Below are 5,171 nucleotides of genomic sequence, written 5' to 3'. Positions count from 1 at the left end.
CCTAAGGGGCTGCAAACCCTTCAGCTCCTTTGGTCCTTTCTCTAACTCCTTCATTGGGGACCCTGTACCCAGTTCAATGAATGGCTGTGAGCCTCTACATCTGTGTTAGTCTGGTACTGTCAGAGCTTCTCAGGAGACAGCTATATCAGACTGGATTGTCCTTCCTTCAGTTTCTGCTCCATAGTTAGTCTGCAACTCCTTCAATGGGTATTTTGTTCCCCCTTGTAAGAAGGAGTGAAGTGTCCACATTTTGGTCTTTCTTCTTGAGTTTCTTGTGGTTTGTGGGTTGTTCTTCGTGTATTCCGAACTTCTGGGTTAATAACCACTTATCAGAGAGTGCATACCAAGTGTGTTCTTTTGTGATTGGGTTACCTCACTCAGGATGATATTCTCCAGACCCATCCATTTCCCTGAGAATTTCATAAATTCATTGTTTTTAATAGCTGAGTAGTACTCCATTGTGTAGATTTACCACAGTTTCTGTATCCATTCCTCTGTTGAGTGGATACATCTGGGTTGTTTCCAGTTGACCCATGATCACTTAATACCAACTAAAGATTAGAAATAGGGTGCGTCCTGGGATAAATGTAACATTTACAAGACCAATTATCAATTACACCCCAAACTTCATATCTAAGCTACAAAGTCAACTCTCAACTCAGACAACCCATCAACCTCCTTAGCCAGAAGATTTTTATGTGTATCCAACATCCTGTGCAGTGATAACGTCCTGGATAGAGCCAACACCTGGAGCAATGCTGACCAGAGACACCCAGGGAAGCTCCTGTAGCAGAAAGTATCTCTCCATCCATTAGATGAGTGGAACTCGTCCCACACAAAAGTTCTTGGATTTAAAAAAAACAATAATAAAACCTCCAAGAAGTAACTTACTTCTTTCAAAATCACTAAACTTGTTAGGGCTGTTATTTTTCAATTTGAATATATATTTTCAAAATAAATTTGGCTTTCAAACTGTATGCCTATTAAAGATGAATAGTTTCTCCAGAGTAGGAATAGAATTCAGATTGTTAGTTTATTGTTACGGTGTTGGAGATTGAACTGAGGGACTCCCTCACACTAGACAAGCACCACACCTCAGGGGTATACCACAACCCTTAGAATTCAGATTTCTTAGCCTGAAATTGCAGGTTTTCATCACTAACACATACTGAAATTCATAATTAAATGTAGAAATCCAGTGTTTGGACAATAGCCATGTTGAATACAATTGTACATGTGTTTAAAGATAGACCAGTGTCCCCATCACTAAACCAGAAAACTGACAATTCCTCTGTTGTCCATTTCCTAATCCAGAAAAACATAGCATGACAGGTTATTCTGCCACCTTACAGGTCCTTACAGAACAGTAGTACACACAAACCTACCAGTTTAAACATTCAGCCATCTGTATCCATGGGCTCCAAAGCTATGAAATCAATCAACCCCAAATTTAAAAGCATCTTCGATTGTATCTGTACTGAACATGTACAAACTTGTTCTTGGCATCATTCCCTAAACATTATAATTGTATGTGCAGATTGCACACAAATATATAACCCTTCATATAAAAGTACATAATATGTGTATATTAAATGTACAGAAATTTTTGTCCCAAATACACTTTTGAAAAAAATTTAAAGCTTTACTAATGACCAATAGAGCAAAACTTAGAATAGAAGGAAGTTATGCAATAAATGTTTTCCTCCCCTACTCCCAGAGTCTCGCACAAAAATAAAGTACGTAATAATTACTATTCTAGCACAAAACCTGACATAAGGCTCTGAAATAAAATTTTATTTCTAAAAGGAGCCCCTAGTATAGGATGCCACAGCGGGAGAGAATGCTCAGATGCTATTACATTCTATGTGATTCCTAAGCCACAGAAAATAATCTTTATATCTGAAAAACAGTTCTAAAAATAAAGTTAGCATTCTAAGAAGGCTGGACAAATATCCCAACTAGGTAGCCTGTCTTTGGCTCTAAATAAAATTATGCCACATACTCCCTGGAAATATAAATAACTCCATAGCACTGTACAGCCCTCTCTCCCACTACAAATGACTACTATTAGCCTCTCCTTCTTCACTGTCCCCCACACTCTTACAATTACATATGCACTCTTTTCCTATTCCAGCAGACCCAGGCAGACCAAGCAACATTCCAAACAATGCTAAAACCAATTTTTAAATCTATTTTTTTGCCAATGGATTGGCACAACTATGTAAAAAGAAAAAGAAGAGAACCTTAGTTAGATATAGAAGTGCCTAGAGTCATCCTTTTTGGAAAATAGACACAGTATTTAAATGTGTGGGGGTGTGAATTTGTGTGTGTGTGTGTGTGTGTGTGTGTGTGTGTAAGAGACAGAGAGACAGAGAGACAGAGAGAGAGAGAGAAAGAGAGAGAGAGAAAGAGAGAGAGAGAATACATATCAACTGTGCCAATGCAATAGTCTCAAAATATCTCTTATGAGACGAAAACTTTTGCTGGGCCTCACAATCAGAGTTAATAATACACTGTGAGGTCACTTAAGACTGCTAGCCTACTGTGTACTCAGATTGTCAGTCTAACCTGCCTTTAAGAGAACAATGTAACAATCAACTTTACTTGCCTTGGATTTCCCATTAACAATTTCTACAACCTAAACTAATGCACAGCTGCAGTCATAAATTATGTGCTCTCCTAGGCCCCTAACTCAGTAGTTCATGTGTATCATTTGTGGAAAGTAGGAAATGCTGGACTTTAAGGCAACTTTCTAAAATCTCACATAAAGGCTGAAAGCAAAGATTTATAGTTTTTGGTTGATAAAAATGATGTTTGCTATCTGGATCAGTTGGGATCAGTTAGAGTCAGCAACTTAATTCCTTGTAAAACTCTGTTAAAGATTTCAGCGACGAGTCCCATTCTTTCCCCATGAGATGTTTTCTATGCTGCTCAATAAATACAAAGCAAAGCCCTTTGTTAGGGACAGACAGACACATGTAGCTCATTAAACAGATAGACAAACATAGGGATGAGCACACCCAGACACAGAGACGTCACAAGACAGCCTTCAGGCAGATGCAAATTCAGAATTACGTAGAAAGAGAGCATAAAGTCACAGAGAGGATGAAGTAGAGAATTCAAATCTGGACTGGCTCTCGGTTAAATAACTCCAGCAAGGGAGTGTTTTTATTTCTTTCCTTAATATGACACCTATGAATTATTGGTAACTCAAAATTAATTGCTGATACATATAATTCCCAGAAGCAACATTGATCCAGATGTTTGGGCAAGGAGAATCACCATACTGTGTCTGTATCCGCAGAAGTGAAAAGACAAAAGGTGAAATATCCCAGGATCCCTCAAGGCTCTGGGTATTTTATTCTACTGGAAAACCTCAGTGGAAATGAATTTTCTTAACTTCAGAAATTGCATAAGGAAAACAAGTAAGGGTGAAAGGGGAAGAAAAGAGAAAGAATTTGACTACAGGCTGAGGCAGAAAGGTATTTGCATAGAATCAGAAGCACAGAACCCAAGATGCTTGCCTGACCTCAGGTTTTCAGTAGTTAGTGTGCTTTGGAGATTTACAAGTATGTATTCCATCTTTTGTATTCTGGTATGGTAAATGTAGGGGAGTTTAGAGGGTGTTAAAATTAATTTATAATTGAGGTATGTTCATAACGTAAATTCTTCACAAGCAGGACAGATGAGGAACATTCTGGAATATAAAAAGAATTAACAAAGAAGAGTGTGCAGTGAGTTTTAATCAAAAGAAGAAAATGATAATTAGTAGTTGTCTTTCCTGCTAGAGTGTGTGCACTAACAATGCCTGTGTGCTTGCTCAATGGCTTTGCGTCTCATTTACAGTTCATTGTTTATCTTCTCTTCATTTCCTAGGCCCTGTCACAATTACTTTTCTACTACTTTAATTTCTACTTATCCTTTTGATGAAATTTAAATCATCTTTGAAAAGTGTAAGCCAAAAGGCTTACATTTATGGGAGACATAATGCGTACCATTGACATCCTTCTAGCTAACTGTTGTTATATTCCAGGGGCATACAAAGAGTCACTAACCAACCACCAGGGGAAGTTGGACCATAACCATGATTATCAAAGGTTTGGTCCTTGACCAGCAGTCTCAGCATGGCCTTGCAGATGTGAATTCTCAGTTCCATACCCACAGGGACTGTAGGTGTTCATCTCTGTATAACATTACCACAAACAGTGCATGTGTCTCAGGTTACAGCTTCCATGGATCAAGGCACAGGTGTTGCCTGGGGCTGGGATTTCCCATGTGAGAGGTCATCACTTCAAAGATTACTGCTGGATGGAATAATTAAGATCCTCATGGATGTAAGACTGAGGCCCTCCATTTCTAGTTGTCAGGGCTTTCTCTCAGATGGTAGAGGCTGCCACCATTCTTCCACATGAGCTTCTCTGTATCATGAGAATTAGTTCTTCAATGCCTGGAAAAGCTAGATCTTACTTGAATACTTTAGCCTGTTAAGATAAAAACATTGGTAATACAATGTAAGAGTAAAGACCTCATCACTGTGGTCATGTAACCTAATTTAGTCAAGTGTCTGACAGCCCCAATTCATAGGTCCTGCTCACACTTATGAGAAGGGGATTTCACCAGGTACATACAGCAGAGGGTGGGAATCTCCAGAGCTATTATGCTTCAAATGTGTCCCCCAAAAATTCATGTGATGAAAATTTAATCCTCAAATTATTATGTATTTTAGAGGTGGTACCTTTGGCAGGTAATTAGGATTAGATGAGGTGATGAGAGAATGAGAGGCTTCATAATAAGAGTGAGACCCAAGCTAAAACACTTGCCATGTGATGCTCCCAAGCACCTTATAATACACAAGTAAGCTCTTGCCAGATGCTGAGCAAATGTTGGCATTGTACTCTTAAACTTCCCAACCTTCAGAACTGTGGGTAGAAATAAATTTATATCCATTGTAAATCCCCATTTTGAGTATTTTGTTACAGCAGCAACAAATGGACTGAGACAGGGGTGTTCTCCAAATTCTACTTGTCACACCTGTCCATTAGCAGAGGCCAATTCAAGACCCCAGATGGCTCTCTCATGTCCCCCAACTCTTCAGTGTAGACTGAGTGTAGGGAGCCGGCATTCGCCATGGCAAGATGGCGCCTACTTCCGCTGTCGAGTAAACAACTGTT

The sequence above is a fragment of the Mastomys coucha genome, unplaced genomic scaffold (genome assembly GCF_008632895.1).
Source record: "Mastomys coucha isolate ucsf_1 unplaced genomic scaffold, UCSF_Mcou_1 pScaffold7, whole genome shotgun sequence".
Classification (NCBI taxonomy): Eukaryota; Metazoa; Chordata; class Mammalia; order Rodentia; family Muridae; genus Mastomys; species Mastomys coucha.
Note: the sequence above shows the minus strand (reverse complement) of the source record.